At 39.9% G+C, this 25071-nt stretch overlaps 1 protein-coding gene across 9 annotated transcripts in view; it reads left to right on the plus strand.

The window, feature by feature from the left end:
* Spn (Spinophilin) overlaps positions 1-25071 on the plus strand; it is a 171735-nt gene that overhangs the window by 73640 nt on the left and 73024 nt on the right. Inside the window, exon 1 of one of the 9 annotated variants that reach the window (XM_065230366.1) lies at positions 19295-19915. The exons of 7 other annotated variants lie outside the window; for them this stretch is intronic. The gene's annotated coding sequence lies outside the window, so the exon portion shown is untranslated. Of the gene's footprint in view, positions 1-19294; positions 19916-25071 lie in introns of those variants that run through there. One more of the 9 variants, XM_065230367.1, reaches the window with a different exon arrangement.

Genomic DNA, 25071 nt, shown 5'->3' on the forward strand with positions numbered 1-25071 from the left:
CGTTATATACTAGGTACAACTCGTGTTTCATGCGACGCCGCCAGATGCCATTTTCCAAGTATTGTTCGCAGCACTTTACGCTCGAAGACACCGAAAGCTCTCCGATTGGCCTCTTTCAATGCCCACGATTCGTGGCCATAAAGAGCTACCGGCAGAATCAACGTCTTGTACAGCGCGAATTTCGTTTTCGACTTCAGCTGGCTACGCAACCCGTAGAAAGCCCTGTTCGCGGCTGCAATACGCCTTTTCACCTCGCAGGTGACACCAAGATAAACAAATTCGTCCACAACTTGAAATTTTTCGCCATCTAGCACCACTTCACTACCAACATCACTATAGCTCCCACGCTTTCTACCGGCAACTATGTACTTCGTTTTGGTAGAATTTATCGTGAGACCAATCCTCACTGTCTCCCTTTTAAAAGGCCCGAACGCCTCTTCCACTGCTCTACGGTCGATTCCGATGATGTCGATGTCGTCCGCAAAACCAAGGAGCATGTGCGACTTTGTGATGGTGGTACAGTTCCTCTGCACGCCAGCTCTTCTAATCGCTCCTTCGAGGGCGATGTTGAATAGCAAGTTCAAAAGAGCATCTCCCTGCTTCAACCCATCTAAGGTCACGAACGAGGCCGAAATCTCGTATGCAACCCGTACACATGATTTCGAACCATCCAGCGTTGCACGAATCAGCCTAATTAGTTTCGTCGGAAAACCGTTTTCTTGCATTATCTGCCATAGCTCGTTTCTCTTTACTGAATCGTACGCTGCCTTGAAATCTATGAACAGATGATGAGTCTGCAAGTTGTATTCCCGGAACTTCTCAAGGGTTTGACGCAGGGTAAACATTTGATCCGTCGTTGATCGTCCCTCACGAAAACCAGCCTGGTATTCGCCGACAAAGGATTCCTCAAGCGGTCTCAATCTATTGAACAGAACACGTGATAATATTTTGTACGCCGAATTCAGAAGCGTGATTCCTCTGTAATTGGCGCACTCCAGTCTGTGTCCCTTTTTGTAGAGGGGACAAACGAGACCATCCAACCAACTAGCGGGCAATTCTTCCTCCTCCCATATCTTGAGCAGTATACGGTGGATTATCTGGTGCAGTTGCTCACTTCCGTGTTTGAGAAGTTCGGCCGGGAGCTCGTCCTTCCCCGCAGCCTTACTGTTTTTCAGCTCTCGTATCGCCTTTTTCACCTCTTCTAGCGTTGGTGGTTCCACAGCTTGACCATCGTCTTCGATGTGTGTTCTGTTTGTAGATGCTGTCTCGTTCTCTCCGTTCAGCAACGTCTCGAAGTACAGATTACCTTCACGGTCATAGCACATGGCGGGAGACGGCGCTGTCTTACTCCTCACGCCATTGACAGTTGCGTAAAACCTTCCCATATCATTCTGCTCCATACTTTCTTGCGCCTCAGAAATAACGCGTTCCTCGTACTGCCTTTTTTTCCTGCGATGGGTTCGTTTCTCGGCTGACCTTGCTACCTTGTACCGCTCGCTGTTCTGACGGGTACCAGACATAAACATCCGGCTTCTGGCGACGTTCTTCTCCTCTGTCACTCGCTGGCACTCCTCGTCAAACCACCCGTTCCGGGGGCGCCTCTGAGCTGTACCTATCACCTATCGTGTTGTTGTGCTCACCGCACCGTGGACAGCTTCCCACAGATTGTTGGGATTCTCGTTCACGTTGATTTCCGCTATCCGCTCATTCAGCTTCTGGTGGTACTCTGCAGCAACACCATCTACTGTCAAACGCTAGATGTTGAAACGCATCGATCTCCGGTTCCTTGAACTCGTAACGGTCGATAGACGCGCTCGAATTTTCGCGACAACGAGGTAGTGATCCGAGTCGCTATTAGGACCCCTGAAGGTCCTGACATCTACGACATCCGAGAAATGCCGACCATCCACCAACACGTGGTCGATCTGGGAGCAAGTTTCGCCATTAAGGTGTCTCCAGGTGTGCTTTCGGATATCCGTGCGTGCAAAGTGGGTGCTACTCATGGCCATATCACGAGCAGCAGTGAAGTTTATCAGCTTCAGGCCATTATCATTCGTTGCAGAGTGAAGGCTCTCTGTTCCAATGATTGGGCGAAAGAATTCCTCTCTTCCGACCTGCGCGTTTGCATCTCCGATGACAATCTTCACGTCGTGTTTAGGGCACTCATCATAGGTTTTATCCAGGCGTTCATAAAACGCGTCCTTCACGTCATCGGATTTATCGTCAGTCGGTGCGTAGATGTTTATCAGGCTGTAATTGAAGAATTTGCCACGAATCCTCAAAACGCAGATGCGCTCGCTAACCGGTTTCCACCGCATAACCCGCTTCATCTGTTTCTCAATCACTACGAAACCAACTCCGTGTTCTGCTCTATCGCCACCGCTGTAGTAGATATGGTATTTGAACGATGTGTTGGCGATAGGATCTACCGCCCTGAATTCATGTTCTCCAGATCTAAGCCACCGTCCAGGTTCATTTAACGTTCTGACATTCCAAGAACCGAGTTTCTATTCATTGTCCTTATTTCGTTGCCGTTGGGTCAGTTGCCGAAAATTCCGTTCGTTTTTTCTTCTTCTTACTTCATTTTTCTGAGTACTTTTATAATTCAGTATGCTACCGTACCAGGGTCGCGATACCTACATCGTGTTGATGGGGCTGCCATCTTAGGTTTAGTTGACACGATTCAAAATTTCTTGTTTCAGCCGCTGGATGCCAGACAGACGCTGTTCGAGCCGCACCTCCTGGTGGACAGACGCTCGACGATTCGCACCTCCTCAGCCTTGCTATCATCACGATATGGGTTAATCGTGATGACATTGCCCACACCCCGCTACCAGCACATATATGGGCATATACTGGCTGTCATCATCCGACACGTGGAAGCGTGAGGTAGGAGCTTGTGAAGACCAGAGCTATGTTGGACGCTCTTTCCCCAGTGGTCCTCACCATTTCGGAATTTCTATGGACGACTTAATTCTTGGGAACTACTTAGTTCGCAAAACGGACGCATCCAAGTCGATCTTTAAAGGGAAGTTCACCGCTCCGAAAAAACGTTTTTATACCAGTTTGTGTCGTTTGCTTAGCAAGTATGACGTCTTGAGTAGTTAAAAATTTGATTGGAACATGGAATCGGATGTACTTAGCAGATCCATTCGGGAATTCGACGCCAGATTTACTTCAAAGAACTTTGAATTCAAGGATTTGGACAGCCACTACGCACATGCTACTCTGCACGACAAGCTGCACCGGAGTCAGGTCCCAACTTTGTGTATTAGATGATCCGTTCCAACCCACGGAAGTCATTCCGATAGCTGCGGCTGCCAGGTCGTCCCATCTCTTGTCATCGGCCTTCCCGCTCGAGGAGGTCACATCGGATTCTTGGAAGGATTTTAGCCGTTTCGCAGAGACCAATTCATGTGTCGCCTGTTTTGTCAATTCGTCAGGAATGTGCTATTCGACGCCGATGTGACGCTGCGGCACCTCCCAGCTTATGATGAAGCATTATCAAACGATTGCCAAGAGAGATTATAAATAAATTTAATGATGTGAGTACATGGGTTTTTATTCGTTTCGTAGAGGGAGGGCAATGGCCGACAGAATTCTCAGATCGTTGCGTCTCCGCACCCCGCATGCCTCAATCAACCGTTCATATCGATATGGGTTATGAGCGTGCGATGATGCTCAGAAAGATTCACTTTCCCTGGTGATCTCGTCCCCTTCCTTCGCATCTTGGGATGCATTCTTTAATCGGTGTCTTCTTCACTCCCAGCGGCGGAGTTGATTCAAAATACACATGTTACGATTGGCGTTCGAGCCCGGCACGATCGCATGGCATAGATTTTGATACATGCTGATGATAATGATCGTCATTTTTCACTCATCTTCGGACCTCACGCTTCGGTGGATTTTTCGTTCTCAGTGGATGGCACATACACGAGATCAACAAGAAGCGGTTTATTTATAGTCGATTCGCGTGATGGGACCCATTCTGATGCATCGCCATCATCATAACTACGTTGGATTTCGTATGCATTGCATATATGATGAGATATGCACCTACGTGCTAGAAGTTCCCCACGAGTCCTGCTCGAACAACTCGCCGTTTAATTGAGCATCTTAATTAGACTAGCAGATAGAACGCCGTGCCGCCCCCAATTCATTAAACTCGATCGTAAACTTTTCCGCTTTTTCTCCCACTGCCTGTCTGTCGGTCTGTTGAGGTATACTAACAACAGCAACGACGACGAGATCTCAGCCCAGTGCAATGTACTGGCAGGTAGACAATTTATTAGACAGTCAGCACAAAACTGATTAAGCTCGTAGCTCCAGCGCACTTCCTACGCGCAGATCGATAAATATTCGAAACAGTCTCGCTTGATTCAGTTCACTATATTCAAATGAAACTGATCGATCCTAAGTGATAACCGTTGTACGCAAAAAATTGCCAACTTCACAGTTTTACGACCACAAAATCGACAACTTTGTCGTTTGGCAAACGGCAACTCACACACAGAGTAGGAGCCATACGATTTTTGAATACAAATCCTCGCAAGTACATAAATCCGGCGTGCATTCTTCGTACCAATGAAGCCAATGAATGGTTATGATCGGGAACTGAGTGACAAACGGCTGTGAGTTGACAAATGCGCATGCGTGATTTTCTTCAATCTTGTTGTTGTCATGCTTACAGCTGAGAATACACTGCTGTTAGGGTAGGGTGTTCATTCTCGTATTCACACGCTGAGTGTAGAATAGCTATTAAAACAACATTGAAAAGTATGATTTAAGTTTGGTGCTCGAAGAGCTAAAATCGATGATTTCAACAACATCGTTATTATTTGCTTTTTATCTTGAAATTCGTCAAAATCTCCAAATCAACATTATCCTTAAGTGCACAAATTTCCAGGAAACTTATATCTTAACTAATTTCCATAAGTCCCTTTTGAGCTGTCTCTGAACTTCTCATGATATTCATTCAGATTAATTCAAAGACAGCACATCTAGAAGATTGGAAACTCTGCCAGAAAACAAGGGCAGTTCGCTGCGCTTGAGAAAAGTCAGAACCAACCACCTAAGGAATAATAGTAAGCACGGAATGTTTGATGTTTCAATCATTGGTATGAAATCTTTTCGAAGCTTTTACCTTTCAGCGGTAGACACAAGATTGTATGTGTTTCTTAGCGGTCTTATAAGAAAACATGGTCAGTTTTCTTGATACGTGTCTTTAACTTCATCCTTCTTTCAGAACTCCGCGTGTACTTATTGAAAGGAAACCTCTCATGAATGATTAATTCTCGCTGAATCCAGACTTCGATTTGTGTGCGGTCCAGAAATTTGAAATTCAAGATCATATAGATCTTCTTGGCTTTGACGTTCCAAATCTGGGATCCAACTAACTGAATCTTTTAAGTTAACTGAAGTTTTAACTTGCAATTTACTTTGCTACATTTTCTAACAACGATTGAAGAGTTTAGAAGGAAAGGGATTTGTGAAGTGAATTTGATTATCCATATAAATAAAAAGGGTTTACTTTCAGAACATACTTTCTGAATGTGAATTTTGTAATTTTACAAGATATTTCTCGTTGACTTCATTGGTTATATTGTAAACTGGGTGTTGTAGGGAGTTGTAACGTGATATGTTTGGCTTACAAACAAAAAAGAACTATGTGATACCTTGTTTTTGTATCATGAAAACCGCTTTAACTTACCAGGAAATTCGTTTTAAGCTCTCCTCGTAATAACCATTACATTCTCGTTGGAATTCCCTCGCACTCTACTAAAAATTTCTATGAAATCCTGCATAAACACTTTCCTTGACACTCTCCTTTGCAACTATTTAAAAAATTATAAATTATTATTGAAATTCAAACTAATGTTTGAACTCAATTCTCTTCGATAAAATTAGAAGATACTAAAAAGCGAAGCACACATGATCGGGGTGTCTTAGCCAATTTGCGATAAACAACTACGGCAACCAGTGAGAGTTCATCCCACAAATCCCATTAAACAGGGCTGGTAGCGAGTCACTTTTTAGTGACTTGGTCACTTTTTCACTAAAAAGTCTCTTTTTTTAAGGCCAAGTCACTAAAGTCACTTTTTCTTGTAATCAGTCACTATTTTCAACTATTTTAGCGTGAGTTTATTTCAAGATTGATCATTATTTGCTTTGTGGCGTTTAATCGTTTTTCTCTATCTACAGGGTGTCTACTCATTTTTCTAAATAGAATTACATGAGTTTTCCCAATTTTTCCAGTACTTTAACGGATTAATTCCAAAGCTATTTTTTAAATGCGTTAAAATATGTTTTTTTTTTAGATCAAAAACAACATTAATATACCCAAAATTTTTGTAAGACATGGCAATCAGTTTAAAAAAAAACAGCTTTGCGAGAACTTTTAGCAAACAGTGGTATCTTCAAGAAATTCCAGAGAACCTATTTTACATTTAGATACTTTTAGATAGTTTCATGATATTCAGCGAAGTTCCGAGTACTTCAAGGACGATCAGATAGCTTCAGAATTATACCACTAATTTAAGCAAATTTGCAGAGACTTACAAAGAGTTCCGTTATGGGGTATTCTATGAATTCTATAATTGACCCGAAAACTTCAGAAGCGTCAGGGAATTATGAATATACATCAGAACATTTGCCGGATTATTAAACAAATTTAGAGAACTTCAGGTAACCATAGATAAATTCAGCGAAAATTAGTGAGCGTTTATAATGGTTATAATACTTAACGAAAATTGTCTAAATTGCAAGGCAACGCTAGAAACATTGAGGAAACTTTAGGAAGGCCTATAAAGTTCAGGGAAGTTTAAGAATTTGATGAGAAGTATTGTGAGCATCAGTGGGCATAGTTTCCCAAACTACAAAAGAATTTTAGGGCAGTTTCATAAACTTCAGGAAAAATTTGGGAACTTTCAAGTAGTTCGGAAGACCTCAGAATAGTCTATTCTGATTTCTATTCCCATATTTATCAACATTTCAATAAAGCTATCCTCCTAATTTAATTTTATTTTAGTTTTCCTCTGAAAGATCTTTAAATTCTCCACAATAAGAAACGCTTTGAAAAAACTCTCCGAATATTCATTGAATTCATTTCAGATATCCTTCCCCTGGAATTCTACTCTCATTGAAAGTCTCCTCAGAATTCAGTGGCATTTCTCCTCACAAATTCCTTAGATTCCTTCGCATAATTTGTTTGGCAAACCCTCCTGAATTTATTTTCCGAATTCCTTTAAAGATGTTCTGGAGTTATTCTCAGATTTATTGTAATACTCCTTTTAGTATTTTCAAAAAGATTCCAAGGACTTATGCTCCGGATTCGTTTTCTTCCACAACTTTATAAAATTATCCTCAGAAGGCCCTTGGATTTTTTCTCTGAAAGAGTGGTGCTCCTCAGAAATTTTCAGAGTTTTCATTAAAATTTGCTTTTAATTCAATTCAGGGCTTCTTCAAATTTGTGTCAAAACTTTCAGGCTTTACAAGAAATCTAAAATCCTTCAGAACTACCTTAAAAGCAGATTGCATTTGATGTTTTTCTGAAAGATTCTTTTCCCAGAACTTCCTTAAAATAAGGTCCTTAGAAATTAAAGTAAAATTCGACGAGCTTTTAAAATTGTGCATGGATTTTTACACCAGATTCTTGAAAATTTTGTAATGCCAAGTCACTAAAGTCTTTTGTTCTTGTTATTAGCCACTATGTTCAACTTTTTTTAGAGTGAATTTATTTCAGGATTGATCATTCTTCTTGCAGTGTTTAGGATACGATAATCAAATCGATGCCTACATTTTGTTTTAATTTTCGAAAAATTCGAAAGAGCTATGCTGTTTTTGGAGCTTTTTGGCGTTTAATCCAGGGTTATAATAAGAAAGATATGTTTAATTGTTTTGAAATATGCTTTTTCTTTTGTTAAAACAACAGCAACAGCATTTGCCGCACACATTTTTAAGGCATGACAATCAGTTTTAAAAGAAACAGCTTCACAATCAAATCGATTTTGAAGTCTAACACTTACTTAATTTGAGTAAGTCTAAGATCTCAAAATATTCACTGTCTTGAAGTTTTGCATTCCATTTCAAGTCCAAGATATTCACCCATATTCTTGTTTTCGTTCGAACCGTATTTTCCATACAAAAAAAAGTTTTTTGTATGGAAAATACGGTTCGAACGAAAACAAGAATATGGGTGATTGACAATTTTTAAAGTGCAAAAATTAAGGAAAATACAGCAAACGAATTATTTCAAGTTTGTAATTAACTTTATGAAAGATTAGAGATCTTCTGTGAAGTCCTATTAACTTCACAACAATTGAAGGAACTTTACAGAAGTTCTGAGGCATGAAAGCAAATGCTGAGAATTCCAGTGATACTTCATTAACAGACTGCGGGAACATTTTAATTTAATTTTAATTTTATTCTTATTTCATCTGACTTTTTTCAGTCTTAATGAAATCTAGGATGGGGAAAAGCCTCTTTGAGTAAACCATTTAGTTGGCTCAAAGAGGCGTAAAAACCCCATGTATTTTCATACATATAACAATAAATAAAATTACAAATAGTCAATACACAGAATACGTTGAATACAAATGAATACAAATGACAAACATATTAAAAGCTAAGTCAATAATCTAAAATAATTAAACACAACAATCTGCAAATGCGTCACAGCTCACGCGTCAGAGGGTTGGAAACTCGGCGTAGTGTTGTAGAAGGACCATGTAATAAAAAAAAAACAGCAGGTAATACACACTTTCGAAGTAGCAGTGATTGGACAGATATTCACCCTGTGCATTGAGGCGACGTTGAAAAGTGGCAGCAGAAACATTGAAGTCAAATTGTCCACTAACATCGTTAAACCGAGAAGACATTATCCTGATAGGATCGTGTTGACCATAACGGCTGTTACGGGTAGCAAGGTGCAGGAAATTACGTTGCCTCAAAGGTCTTTGCGGCGCATATACGTGCAATTCAGCAAGAATATCTGGGGCATCGATTTCATTGGTCATTACCTTAGCGACGAAGATGGCTTGCAAATTGGATCTTCGCTTCTCCAGAGTATCGATGCCTAACAGCATACAACGATGTTCATATGGAAGAAGATTTGACGAATCACGCCAGGGTAAGTGGCGAAGAGCGAGGCGCACAAACTTTTTCTGCACCGCCTCGATACGGTCAATCCAGTTTCTGTTGTACGGGCACCATACCAGCACGGAAGATTCCAAAATAGATCGAACCAGTGCACAGAAAAGGGACTTCAGGCAGAGAGGATCACGAAATCCATCAGCAAGCTTAAACATGAAGCCGAGCTGTTTATTGGCTTTTGCAATCACGTCTTCGTAATGCGGTCGGAAAGTGAATTCGCGGTCCAATATCACACCGAGATCCCTAACCTGATACAAGCGCTCGAGAGTTTGTCCACACATGCTGTAGTTGAAATTGATTGGTTGCCGCTTCCTGCTGAATGATATTGTGTTGCATTTGGCTATGCATAAATCGAGTAGGCTTCGCTTGCTCCAGTCCTCGAACAAATCTAATAACCTCTGCAACTCCAGGCAATCCTCAGTGCACGTGATGATCATAAAGATCTTAACATCGTCGGCATAGAATATTCGCTGTCTACGTGGCAACACAAAGGCAATGTCATTTATGAATAATGAGAAAAGCAGCGGTCCAAGATTACTCCCTTGCGGTACACCAGAAGGAATCATAAACGGCTCCGAATGTGACGAACCAATCCTTACTCTCACGGATCTTTCAGACAGATATGATCTAAAACAGCTAACAAGCGCGGAAGATACCCCCAGCTTCTCGAGTTTTTGCAACAGGATATCATGATTCACACGATCGAATGCAGCCTTGAAGTCCGTGTATACGGCGTCCACTTGTGAACCAGCGTCCATAGAGCGTATGCAGAGTGAGGTGAACTGAGTGAGGTTAGTAGTAACAGATCGTTTCGGGTAGAATCCATGCTGGGCACACTAAATGTAGTTTTTGGTGGCTTCAAAGAGAGCGTTGTTTACAATTATTTCAAAAACCTTAGAGCAAGCGCTCAAGGACGTTATTCCACGGTAGTTGACGACGTTACATTTGTCACCCTTTTTGTGAATCGGTGACAGAAACGAAGTTTTCCATCCAGCAGGAAATTTTTGCTGTTGGAACGAGAGATTGAACAGTTTTACTAACTCGAGCAGTTTTTCAACACAGATGAAGGAATCCCATCAGGACCGGGTGACACTGAATGTTTGAGCTTACGTAATGCATTTTCGACATGCTCCTCGCTGATCTGGAAAATTCCAAAGTCGATGCTGTCTAGCGGCGTATCACGACCAGCAGCCTCTATCTGCGATGGCGTAGCAGGCGTATTTGAGAAGACATTCTTGAAGTGTTCAGCAAAGATCTCACATTTACTAGAGGCTGTGCTAGCAAATTGGTCGCCGAAATACATGGACGTTGGCAATCCATCTTCCTTGCGTTTAGCACGAACAAAAGACCAGATTTGTTTGGGATGTAGACGTAAATTTCTCTGCGTACGATCAACGTATCGAGCATACAATAGACGGTTATACCGTGTGTACTTGTTACTGGCCATTACAAAGCGATGTTTGGAGTGCTGCGAACGACTCCGACTATACGTTCGAAGTGCAGATCGCCTACGGCGCTTCAACTGGCGGAGGCTCCTGTTCGTCCAAGGAGGCTTCAGTGGAGGGCGCTGAAGAGGCACGTGAGCTTCGATGACTTGACGTATCTCCGTGTTGAAAATACATACAATATCGTCCAGATCCTGATCAGAATCCAAAAATTGCCAATCGATTGATAATAGCGCATCATTCATCGAACTATAATCAGCCCGACGAAAATCGAACCGGCAGTCGTCTAGAGATGGTTCAAATGACACTGGTACCGAAATAGAAACGGTGACGTCAATAGCAGGATGTGGAGTATCGATTTCTACGAGCGATTCAGCCGCTTCGGATACGCAACAGCTTGATAACGCTGAGTCATTCACGAGTACTAAATCGAGAATCCGTGAACTGGAGTTCTTCACAGTATTGATTTGTGTCAGACCCTGGAAGCAGAAGGCATCGTACAATGCACAACTAGCATTCGTTAATCTCGATGTATGGGAATCTATTGTGAGGCCACCATCCTCTGATGGTACCCAGTGCATTTCAGGATGATTATAGTCTCCAAACTGGAAAGCAAGGTCATGAGGCCTCAAGCCGGAAAGGATTGAATCAATGGAGTCAGTATGCTGCTGTATGAGCGACAGGTCGTCTCTGCAATCAGGTGGTAGATAATGCACTCCAATGCTGATATCATAGTTCTGCAGTTTGATTTTGATCCAAAGCTGCTCGAGAGCATTACTTATCGGAGCTGGATCAATACAGCAACACAATTTAGAAGAGACGGCTATCAATACACCTCCACCACGAGTTTTTCGACTGTTCAAAGAGCTACGATCTGTCCTGAACACAGTGTAAGAGTCGTTGAATAATTGAGTAGACAAGATGCAATCGTTCAGCCAAGTCTCAGTTAGCACGATAACATCATATTCCGAGTCAGTTGTAGCTAAGAAGAAAGAATCTATCTTTGTCCGAAGTCCTCGTGCATTCTGATAGTACATGCGTAGCTCGGAAGTTGTTGAGGAAGGATTGTCACAAACTTCTCGTCCGTTCCTCGGCAGAATGCAATGAATTTGAGTGGGTGTTGCGCTGAAATCCAAATGTTGATCACGAGGAGAATCACCGAGAAAGCACGCATACTTGCCTGAAAAGCCAGGATGGGAGACCCTCGCCCTATCTCCGACCACAGGGCCGGAACGACTTGGACGGCAGATGACTGGCAGGAAACGGCGATTGGCTCGACTGGGTCAGAGTGAACGAGGGATGTTATGCTGCATGATCTTTTAAGAAGTTTCTAGAATTTCAGAGAACTTCAGAAACATAGAGAACTTGAGGAAAATTGTAAAAACTTTTAAAAAGTTCCAAGTACCTCAGAAAATCTAGATAGGGGAAATAACTCTAATGTTGGCCTATGGATCTAAGATTGGGCCTATCGCTAAAATGCTGCTATTTATCAATTTTATCTAGATGAACGCGTCATTGGGACGATACTAATGGATATTTTTGGTCGCTATTGAAAATTTAGTCGATTGCTGAATTTATGTATGGGCCCAAATTAGGGACATGTAGGCCGACATTACCTACATTTCCCCTATATAGATCTTTGAGGAATTTCAAAGATCCTAAGGCCAACTTTAGTCCAGACTTTTGGAGCAGTTGATAGGTTTATAAGCGAGAGTTTAAGAAAATTCAGGATAGTTTCACCGAGGTCCAGAGAATTTCAGGGAAGTTTAAATGTGTTCACGAGAATTCCATTTATTTCAGAGCAGAATGGAGATCTACAATATAGTTGATAACTTCATTGAAGCTCCAAGAACACCAAGACAGATCACAAAATTAATGGACAGTTCAGATAATTTCAAGGAAATTGCAGAAACCTTAAAGAATTTTGGAGAAACTCAGAGAATTTCTGGAAATTTCAGCAAAGTTTCGAGATAATTTCTGAAACGCAATACAAATTATATGAACCTCCGAAAAATGTGAGAGTATTTTAAGGTACTTATATATGGACATTTCAGTTTTTAGCGATGGGCCCAATCTTAGATCCATAGGTCAACATTAGAGCCATTTTGGCGGAAAATGTGTTTGTTTAGAGAACTTCAGCGATTTCCAAATATGTTCAGGGAACATTAGTGTTTAAAGGCAAAGTTCCGTAAGCGTTCTTATTAAAAATACTTAGAAATTCAGGACAGGCTTGAGAACTTTAAGGAAATTCTGAAATCTTTTGGGCAGCTTTAATAACATCACGAAAGTCTAGACTATTGCAGAAGTTATGAATTAGTGTCGATAATTTAAGGGCAGTTCAGAATAATGTTGAGAACTTCAGTGAAAATCTGTCTATGGCTCTAATGTTGGCCTATGGATCTAAGATTGCGCCCATCGCTAAAAATCTGCTATTCGTAAATTTTATCTAGATGAATGCGTCATTGGGACGGTACTAATGGATATTTTTTGTCGATATTGAAAATTTAGTCTATTGCTAACAGTTAAATTAAATTCAGGGCAGTACAACTAGCTTTATGAGAACTGCATAAACTTTAGAGAAGTTTCGAGAACTTCAGCACAGAACAGGTAACTTCAGAGCAATTCTGTTAACATTAGGGAAATTACACAAATTTTAAAGAAGTTTCGAGAACTTCAGCGAATTTTTAAAACATTAGAGAAAATCCATGATCGTTAGGAAAATCGAGGAAACGTTAAGAAATCCGAAAAAAAGTTCAGGGAAGTTTGAAAATGTATGCATAGAAATATTGTGAGCAGGCAGTTTAATTAATTTCAGGAAAATTTTAGGTAGCTCTGAAAACCTCAGAATAGTTCATTCCATATTCAACGGAGCTTTCTCACGAAACATCACTTGGAGTTGTTCTCAGCAAGGAATTGTTGTAGACATTCACTTCGTACGCTTCTCTGAATTCTCTAAAAACATATCATCTGAATATACTTAGAATCAGGACGGCGCCGCCGGGATTTTCTGAGGCATCAAATATAAGTAAAGCCACTAAATATAGATATGATCCATAAACTAGGCATATGTTTTTCATGTTTTGGACACTTCATTTGTTATTTTGATCCATAAATAGAAAATAATGCTTCATAAATAGAAATGATGCACAGGTACATAGAAATAATTTTATTTTAGAAGCTTATTCTAGACTCTTGCCCGTCGCTCCGCTCCTCTGACTAAAAACGCTCGGGCAGGACAGTAAATCTGGGTAGCTACACAGTAAAGGAGCTATTTTCCGAAGTTAAAGCAGCATTTTTTTATTTAATTCATTTTTTTTTTGAAGGCTCATTCCTCATAGCTTTACAGAGCCGATAATTCATTGTTTATTGTTTGTTACAAAATTCACTTATTTCTATGCCTAGTAGGAGTTGGACCGAATACTCCCGGCTTCCCCGAGGTTAGATGGGTACATTGTCGAAGGATAGGATCAGGGGAAGAGCTTGGGGTGAGGTTTCGTTGTCACATCAAAGAAGCATTTACAGTGCTGGTAGCAAGTCACTTTTTTTTTCAAGCCAGTCACTAAAAAGTCTCTTTTTTAAGCCATGTCACTAAAGTCACTTTTTCTTGTAATAAGTCACTATTTCAAACTTTTTTAAATGTGAATTCAAGATTGATCATTCTTCTGGATAGGCCTATATTTCTATTTCTATTTTTCTATTTTTCTATTTTCTATTTTTGAACAATTCGAAGTTGACGAACTGGTATAGAGATTTTTTGCGTTTAATCGTTCTTCTCTATCTATAGGGTGTCCACTCATTTAGCTAAATAAAGTTCCCTGAAGTTTCCAGGTTTATGATACGAATTCTATTTATGAAATCCGTTAAAAATATGTTTTAATGCAAACGTTTTTAAAACATGACCATCAGTTTTCCTGTTTCTTAGCTCAAATCCGTTAAATGTTGAAGTTGAACACGTACTTCATTTTAGTAAGTCTAAGATCACAACATTTTTAATGTCTTGATGTTTCGTACTATCAAGAATGTGGAAACTTTAATGAAGTTCTATTAACCTCAGAAAAGCTAGATCTTGAGATCTTTGGGGGAAATCCCCGAAACTTTAGCCCAGATTTTTGAATTGGTTTAAAAATCTATAAGCGTGAGTTTAGACAAATTCAGGGTAGTCCCATAATGTGCTGGAATAAAATCAATAACCCATAAGATGTTCCGAAAGATTTAGTACAGAGACCTTCAGAAAATTTATGAAAGCTTCAGAAATATTTCAGGAACTTCACAGAAATCCAGAGAGTGCCAGGGAAGTTTAAAGGTGTTTACGAGAATTCCATTTATTTTAAATCAGAACTGAGATCTTCATTAGAGTTGAGAGTTTTAGGGAAACTGCGAGAACATGAAGACAGATCAGAGAACTAAAGGGAAATTCAAAAAAAAATCAAGGAAATTGCAGAAACTGGAATTTCCGGAAGCTTCGGTTTGCTCTGAGAAAATTTCTGGAACGCAATGAATGAACATCCGGAAAATGTGAAAGTATTTCAACGGAGATTTCTCATGAAAATTCGCTTGGAGTTTACTATCGTAGGGTTAGGCTTCACATGAAGTCTAAAATTCCTCAGAACTACCATGAAAGCAGATTGCAAGTGATGTTTTTCTCATAGATGTTGCAAGGATTTTGACTCCAGATTCTTGAAAATTTCTTGAAGTATTATATATTTTCATAGAATTTATAAAATTTGTGGGAAATATGCTTATTCTAGAACCAAAAAAAAAATCATTTGAAGCCTCTGAATTTTAAAAATCTATTTGTTACTGAAGATTAATCCATTCTTAATCTATAAAGTTCAATGTGTGAATGAAAATAACTAGGAATATTAAATGCTTTTATTTTAAAATGCATTCTTAGTAAGAAAATTATTAAATTTCCTGAATAATGATAAGATTCCCTCCCAAGTAACATTTTAAGTTTTATGAAATACTACAAAGCAACTATAAAACAACATTCATAAAACCCTAGTCAAGGCTATTTTGTCATTAATGCATCCGCCAAAACCTCATTTAGACTAGAATATGTCTAGTTGGCCCACCCTGGAGAAGGTTCTGAAGGGTGTATTCTCGAAGCTCTTCAAGATTGATTTACTGCAAAAGGTTGTATGACAAACGCATTGAGAACCATTTGAAAGCTACAATAAAAGCTATTTAGCAACAATAAAAACCCTTTCCGAGCTATTTCCCCTAGCCGCATGCTGAATCCACTAGGAAAGCATCAATCAAGATAGAAAAGGATTTATGAATTCGATCTTATCAAAATTAGTAAAATAGAAACTGATGATATAAAAATCTTGTTAAATATTCAAATTTATTACAATATTTCTCATTAAGTGGCCTAGTTTTAAGTGTCATATTAAATTTAATGTGAAATGTACGTGAAAACATCGAAAAAATTAAGTCCACTCTCGTAAAACGTCGATTTAACTAATTATTTAACATTGAAAAAAAAAAATATATTCTTCAGATAGAGCTTGGCCGAGATTTTTTTTTATTATTTTCGCATTTAAATGTTTGCTCATTGCTAAATTTTCCAAAATATAGTTATACTAATTGTAACATGGCGGTGGCATAAAAGTTGATTTTCATGGGACATATGTGAAAAAGTTGTTTTGCTTTCAAGAATTCTTTAATAAATTAATAAGGTTTTAAAATGGCTTTTATGAAGAAAACATGCAGGCTGAATTGCATTTATCTAAAGCCATTTTGCTTGATCCTAACCCGTTCAGATTTATGGCAGCATTTATGGGGGCAAAGTTGCCTGCAAAAAGTTAAACGTCAAAGTTTGTTTATCTTTCGATAGTTGCGCTGTGAGATCCAGGATTCTTCCAGGCATTTTTCTCCCGATGGATTGGGAGCAGTTACTCAGATAGTTTGCGATACTGTTTTACAACATTTCGCATTTCGAACAGCTGGAAGCGCAATCGTTCCCGAAAAAGATCCCCTTCTTCCGGATGGTTACAGAAGTGCACCGTCCAACGATGCAGGGATTTACGCTTGAAAGAAATTTGCGAAGAGTTGATTCTTTTGCTGAATAAAATCGCTGCTATGGATCGGAAACCAGCTAATCTCCGCTAACTAACGGTTTCAGTGGTTTGCTGTCGATTGTTATTTTGATTTTCATCTATTCGCAAGATCTGGAGAAGGCTGGTATGTTTTTAAACTTTCGACATTGTTTTATGAATTCGAGGGCCACGCTCACTTTACTCTTCTCCGCCAGATGGTCAGTCGTTGATGGTGTGCTGGTTCTTTTAAAGAAGTAAATTTTGCTGAAATCGACTTGAATTTTTCCTCCTACTTCGTCTATCCTTCGAGATTTCCTTGCCATAAATTTGGCATTTATCAACTATGAGGAACCATCTTTTAAGCTCAATTTGTAAACAAATTGGGGAGTTAATGATGCACTTTAAAAAGCCTAAAAAGCAACAATAAATGCTTTTTGCTCTAATGCAACACCTAATGGTTTTATGGTTGCATTTATAATGATAGAACACGTTTATAAAGTATTTCATCAAGACATTAATAAACAATTGCTAATGACGTTTATGCTTGAATTACAGAACAGTTTTAAGGAGAGATTGATAAATGTTTTAAATTTATTTTTAAAACAAGACAGTTTTTGACTTTCTTGCCAGACTATAAAAGGTTTTTAAAACAGCAAAAAGCTAAATTACTAAGCAGGAATGTTTTACACTTTAAAATGCTATATTTAAACTAAATGGATTGTTCATTGCCGTTATAAAACCATCATAAATCAGAGTGGATGCCAAACGGTTGCTGAATTGTTACTTGGGCTGAGACTTCCAGGTATTTTCAGGAAAAATAAAATTCCCTGAGATATCCCGGTTTTTCAGGTTTTTCTATGTAGTAGAAGCTTGGAGGTTTAGTCATTTCTCTCTATTGAATCTTTCGCTCTAAAACATCAAACATTTACATATTTTGTATGCCATCAGAACGACTAATTTTCTACCCTTAGGTCACATTTTCGTCACTTTTTTACAACTATTAGTCACTATTTGGTCACTTATTTCTTCAACATGGTAACTAAAATCACTATTTTTGACAGCATTGATCGCTACCAGCCCTGCTTTTAATTGTTTTAATGTTTAAAAAAAAAATATCATCTCGTTATATTACAGTAGTTTTATTTATGGATCATAATAAAAAAAAAGTTTCCATGCTCACCGGGATTTCATGCATCATTTGGGTGTTTTTCAATTGGATTGTTTTGTCAATTCTAAAAGTGCATACTTAGGGCTGCCATGGTCAAGAATTTATTCATTTCAGTTGTGGCCTGCAGTAGGCCTGGCCGTTTTGATGTTTGTGTCATACAGCTTTCCCCCGAAGAACGCGTTACCCACTGAGTTGCACCCACCGCTTTGTCCCGGTGGGTTTTCAACCAAGCGCTCTGATTTTCTGCGAGTGACTAGTTCTCCATTGACCCTACTCACACGCAAAAAATCAGACCGACTGGTTGAAACCCCGCCGAGAAAAAGCGGTGGGTGCAACTCAGTGGGTAACGCGTTCTTCGGAGGATAGCTGTATCTCCAATATTAAAAGTGAATTAGTTTATTATCGGGGTTAACATCAGTTCCAACCCAGTGCGAAACCGACCCTTTTTTCTGTGTGAACTTCAACCTGAGCTAGGTTTTAAAAACAAACGAGCAAACTGACGTTTGTCAGAAAACAAGCAGACCCAATCTTGATACCCGATCCAGGTTGGAACTGAATAATAAACGAATTCGCTATAAATGATTAAGCTTTATCCAACCTAACCATTTTCCAGGAAACTTTCTTGTACTGGCTGTGTTTATGTTAGATTAGATTAGATTAAATTCCACTGGTGGCTAATGTTCAATTTCGAATTTCCAAGACAACAAGAAGACAAAATTCTCTCTATTTAACCCACTGTCCAATGCATCTATTTCGAGTGCAGTTTCCCCTTTCTACTCTACAGCCAGCATCAAATTGATGGTTTGATTGTAAAAACAGATCATCTCATGAACGTTCCAAAACTCAAAACAAAACCATCATCGCCCTTCTAGCTGTGTCTGCTGTCGGATGTGGGTACCTAACGATGAAGGGAAAATAACATTGTATAGTTTAGTATATGTATGCAGGATTGGATAATCCCTGCTCTGCAGATCATTCGTGGATCTTGAATGGTCTATATAACTCACTCGACTCCGATTCGTGTCTTGTAGCCCCCTGCGATTAAGCAAACAGAGTCGCGACTCCAAGAATAAATCCCCGCATACAGATTATAGATTAAAACGGCAAAATGTGGTGGTACTCGCTCGCACTGCACTGCACTGTCTTAAGATTTGGGTTAGGACGCACATGAGAGTGCGCGCGCCCCTTCATTGCGAGATCGTCGGGTCGTGGGTAGAATGAATTTATTAGTATTAGACCGGCTTGGATCGCGATCAGTACGGCGGCTGCTAGTAGTATACAGCCTCTAGGTTGAGTTGTGTTGGTACTACTGAAAACAAAAACAAAACACCGCCAGCCAAGATCGCGATCATCGCATGCGGCATTCGCGACACCGATTGGGCATGTGTTGGAAGTTGAGTGCAATATGAGGGGGATCTCACGGTGTGTTCATCAACCGCGACGGTCGTCTGGCTTGCCGCACCCAGGAGGAGGACGCTCGCCACTAGTCGCGAGAAGTTTTCGCGTTTGAACTCTGGTCACGGTTGGACGTGTGTGTTGTGTGTCGTTCGCGTCGTCGACGTCGTTGTCGCCGCGCCGCCACCGCCTTTGTAGAGTCGTTTTCCGGTCGTGCCCCTTCGCTGTATCCCGGTCCTCCTAAAAATTCCAGATTGTACGGATGTAGCGAGGGATTGAGGAAGCCGGACAGAACAACGAGCTGTGTGTTTGGGCAAGGGGAATTGATTGACATTCCTCGGAAGGGGACAGCCCGCTGTGCTGTGTTGTTACAGAAAAGAATTTGCAACTGAAGTGGAATTATTATCTAATTGAAGTGCAATTATTCAAATGTAGTAGGGGTAAGCCGGAGGCATTCCGAAGATCGATAAGTGATTTACTGCGGTGGAGCGCTCAAACTGCATGCCGTGAAAATGGAAGAATCGGAAGAGTAATCCTCAAAATGGCCAGTGAAGAAGCGTATTGAGTGGAAATTGGGGAAATTCGTATGAATCAAAATTTCCTCTTACACACACGAGGGGTGGAGTGAAAATGAGAAAAAAATGCGTTGAAAAGCTGAAGTAAAGAAGATTGAAAATAGAATCGCTATGGCGTGTCGTGCTGATCGTTATTGAAGAGTAAGAGCGAAAGTTTCCAATTTAATCTCGTCTCGTTCATTCGTCGTGGGACCGTTCTTGTCGTTCTTGCCATTTCTCGACCCGTCGTAAATGTGAAAGTGAAAAATGAAGTGAAATTTTAATGCGGAAATAAAGTGGATTTTTCAGTTTATCATCGTCGTCGTCGTTATCCTTGAGTGGCAACGATTGGAGTTATTTGAAAAAAATAAAATTAAATTTCAAGGGGTTTCTGATTGCGATTTTAAAATTTCCTCACCTGCGTGTGTACAGAAGGCAGTTCAATGGACACGATGCGATGGCGCCTGATTGACGACTGTTTTGATTACGATTTCCGAGTGTAGGAGTATGTCTCTGAATTCTAGCCATTTCATCGCAGATCAGACCACTGACGTTGGTGTGTGACAGAATCCGAACTCCGAAATTGTGGATTAGATGAAGATTGAGACTCTCAAATCTACTCCACTGCTACTGTTGCTGTCCAACGAAGATTCTGAGAAATGACAAAAATGCGAACACAGCATATTGCCATGTACGCCTCCACGCTGCTGCTGTCGGCCATTCTGTGCTAATCTTGCTCTTAGTTATGTGTTAGGATGCGTGTAGATCAGTTTGTTTGCGTTTGGAATATTTCGAAAAACATTTGCAACTCGGAACATCACACATAATTGGGTCATTGCTGCTGCTGCTGGATGAAAACTGCCATAGTCCAAACAAATTGAAGGCAAAACTTGGGCGCCCGTTTATTTACACAGTAACATGAAACACCCTTGATTCAGCTTTAGTTCGCTGTCACGCGTGATGTGTAAACAACCGTCGATTGAGGTTTCGATATGCAAAGCAGTCACTTTTCTACGTTGTCGGATTCAGTCGCTTTTCCGACTGGTGGAAGTTATTTTCTTCTCCAATTCTTTAAACAAAAAAATTCTACGTTTGAACTTGGAAGTAAGCGATCGAGTCTTGCTTTAGATGCGGGATAAACAAATAAACGCTTCGAAACCGAAGAGCACTAAAGCTCTTACGATACTGAAATACTGTGTTCATACACATAGGGGTAGACCGGGCAAGATGGCCACCTTAAGGTTTATATCGTATGTATATGCAATAATTGCAATGAATACATTCAATCATTGTCTACCCTGGACCTTTCATATCTGTTCTAGCACCTACGAATTGATACAATTCAATTTATTACATTATTTTGGATTTTTTTTTTAAATAAATTAAAAAAGTATCATTTTGTCACCGTTCTCAGACCCGGTGGAAGACATGCACCCATATCAGAATTTGTTTTTATATGATACTAGCTGAGTGTTCCCGGTCTTGCTCGGGATTCAATATTAGCTTGAGTTTATGCGCCGATTTAAAAAAAAAACATGCTATATTGTACGTAGCCCCCCTCCCCTATTATCTAAGGGGCTACCCCCTATGATTATCTCCTTATACCCCCACACTCGCCCCCACATGCCTAATTTGATTCTATTTGCTTGATTAGTTCTCGAGTTATGCAGAAATTTCTGTTTCATTTGTATGGGAGCCTCCCTTACAAAAGAGGGAGGGGTCTCGAACCATCATAAGAACCTTCCACGGCCCCAAAAACCCCTGTATACTAATTTTCACGCCAATCGATTCAGTAGTTTCCGAGTCTATAAGGGTCAGACAGACAGACAGACAGACAGACAGACAGAAATTCATTTTTATATATATATAGATGTTTGAGCTTTTAAGGATTATAGTCCTAAATTTATCTACACAGAATACCAGTACCAGGTTGAAACATTAATTGGAAGTTGTAACAATCGTAGCAAAAAAAAAGGTTATTGATTATTGTAAATTCTTATTACAAAAAGAGGATGTTTTCCGGTCGGTACATTTTCATCAATTTTTTGGTAGTTATAGAATATTTCTTAATACTAGGATTATTGTTGAAAGCTACGTATGTGCAGTTTTCAAAAATTTTAGATTTATGTAAAAACCCCCAGCTCCCTAATGCTCCTTCGATTCGTATTTAGGTCTCCAGCAATTGTGTCTAATTTGAACGATTTCGGTACGATCTGGATTTGCAGGAGAGCTTTACAGTTTGTATGAAAAAATGATGGTAAACGGACCGAATCTGTCCAATTGCTTGCCAAATATCCTTTGTCAGTAAAAATTTGATTCCTTAGCAACAAAATTAAGGAATGACACCGGTTATGACCATGCATCAGAACGCTAGTCTTAACCACTTCGAACTAGGGAACAACGAATGGAAGATAAGGAATCAAAGACTAACTAACTCATTTTTTTCCTTGTTTCAAGATCATCCTCGGTGGACAAATCCGAGTCTTGTCACTATCAACAAGGCATAAAAAGTAACAAAGACTAAGATGTGTTCCTTGGATTACTGAAAAATCCTGTTTCCCTAGTTTGAAGTAGTCAGGACTAGGAATCGGTGGTAGATCCCGTAACGTACAACAAAAAGGTGACTTACCCACGTTACGGGAATGGGACTTAGATTGTGAAAATCCAGAATAACTTCATCGAAGACCGCAAATCGAGCAGACGTCTGTGCAAAAAGTTTTTTGATATGCTATTGAGCAGTTTTTAATCCGTTTCCCATACACAGTGTTGGAAAAATCATTTTCAAAAAAAGTTCTATCACAGCTCATTGCAGAGATAAATCCCAAAGGAATTTCTCACAAAAAGTTCGCGAACGAGAGATGATAAAAAGTTCATGAAAGCGTAGAGCGAGAGAAATTTTCATTTCGTATCGCGAAAGATCTTTCGTCTCTCCATCTCACATCATTTCACACGTACTCGTGATTCGAACCAACCAAATATCCCCTCAGCTTTGTTCTTTTTTTTTCCAGCGAGTAAAGGTAGGCGATGATCACGCGAGAGTGTCTGTTTGTTTTCTTCTCGTTCTCCGATATTTTTCGCATCCTTCACATTAAATACCATTTCCAGAGAACTTTGAGATTTGGGCGTAATTGCTTTTGTAAACAAACACGTCATTCAGCGATTTCTCACGAATCAAAGCACAATCTAGCGAACTATACTATACCAAATGAATCATTCCTCTACCTGTCTGTGTTGTTAGTTTTTTAGATTGAACTTTAATTCACGAGAAATCGGCGAATTAAGTGTGTGTTTAAATTTTTTATCATCCTAAATTGCACACTAAAAAGATGTTTTTGTCAGATCCTTGGTCAGCAAATAAAGCGTTTTGAAGTTCAGCAGTGCAGCAGTCCCGCATACCTTATGGTTTTACATAGGGAGGGTCTAGACCCTTTCTAGTTTTACATTGTTTTACAGGATTCCCAGTCATGGGAGAGGACAGTAATTGCCAGTGCTGTAAATTTTCATATCATTCGATTGAAGATGAACCACTACAACCATTCAATCAATTCTGTGTAAACGAATTCTCACATGACCATAATTTGAAGAGCCCCTTTCTCATTCGAAGCTCATTGTCACTGTCAATTGAGTCACTCAGTATCATTTGATATACGACAGTGGAGTATGGAAGAAATCCAGGAAAATGGTCCCGAACAGACAAGTCGACCCGATGTCGGATCAATGTAAGGCTAATTTAAGGTCGATGTCGACCCAATGTCGTGTTAATGTCGGGTCAATTTTGGGTTTATGTCGGGTCAATGTCGGGTCAACATCGGGTTGGGGTTTGATAGAAGTCAGGTTGGTGTCGGGTTGGCTTAGCTTTTTCGCCGGAATGTCGACCAGAGCTCCGTTTGTGTGTAGGTTACACTCATTCGAATGATATATAGCGTTTCTCAAATGAGAATGATCCATGCAAATGACTAAGCAACTGATATCACCCATTCGGAGGAGGTCCCCTTTGATAGCGAATAGCTACTTTTCTCATTTTCATCAAAAATGTTCAAATGATTTTGAGAATTTACAGCACTGGTAATAGCACAGTGAAAAGTTCACCACCACCTATATTCCCAACCATCCCCCTGCATATAATTATTGCATAAGAGCTTACAGGAACGATATTACGAACACTAGTGATGAGAGGAGCCATGCATTAACTGTATTTCGTGAAAATTAAGATACATTAGGCACTCCTCCTTCCGCAACCCCCTATCCTGAGGAACGGTTTTAATATAAAAATTGCTAGTCACAAAATCTTACACTACCCTCCCCGTTCCTCGTTAATGTCGCGTTGACACTTGTGCTGATTCATTCATTTTTTTTGCCAGAAACCAATGCACCAATCAATCAGTTGCACAAAACTGTTCACATCATCCTGATAACGGCTACTTTAAACAACAGGCGCCAGTAGACAGCCAGGTACCAGACTTATCAGTCTTTAGAGATTGTATTGATTTACTCGGGATAGCTTTCTGTCTATAATCTTTCCCTTGTGAAATGTGCAGTGCAATTTTCAAGAACGAATGTGGTGTAAAGAGATAGAGAGAAAAAATGTTCTGATATTTTTCGTATCCTCACGTTGGTGATTCGAGTTAAAAAAGTTCGCGATATCTCATTCTCTCATCCCAGAAAGTTCGCTCAGGAAATATTGGAGTGTGAAACTAGTGAGGGAAAGTTCCCAAGAGAAAACGTATCGCAAGCGAAAATGATATTTTGGTGAGAATTCCATCACTGCATACATGTTATAAAGCTCTCCAGATTGTAACCGATAAAAGCTAATCCAGATTGTAACCGAATGCGTTCAAATTTGGCACAAATGTTGGGGACCTCAAAACGAATCGAAAGAGATGTAGGAAGCAGGGGGTTGTTAAGTTGACCCACCCTAGAGCTCATCTTGCCCCGGATGGCGATCTTCCCCTGTTTATAAGCCCTGGTTCATATCTGATGATCAATACACGTTTCTTTCATTTTTGACGTGCAAACACTCAGATTGATGTGTTTACTTATCTTGACTTAGTGCAGTTCTCTATCCCTGATTGTGCGTGGATCAGTTTTTTTTAAAGAATTTCTGGTAGAATCCGTAGTATAGAATTTCAAGAAATACTTGAAAAGTTGCTGTATGGTTCCATTTAAATCTAAAACAACTAGGGGAAATGACGGCTTCGGCATGACAGACTATTTCCGGCAACCCAAATTGAAACACTATTTTCACTGGATTTTCTTACGAAAACACTTCGCTGAATGTATGCAAACGATTCTTTATGCTTTCAGCTTCAATTTGACTA

The sequence above is a fragment of the Ochlerotatus camptorhynchus genome, unplaced genomic scaffold (genome assembly GCF_037179485.1).
Source record: "Ochlerotatus camptorhynchus isolate MF236.1 unplaced genomic scaffold, CSIRO-AGI_Acam_v1.1 ptg000330l, whole genome shotgun sequence".
NCBI classification, from domain to species: Eukaryota; Metazoa; Arthropoda; class Insecta; order Diptera; family Culicidae; genus Ochlerotatus; species Ochlerotatus camptorhynchus.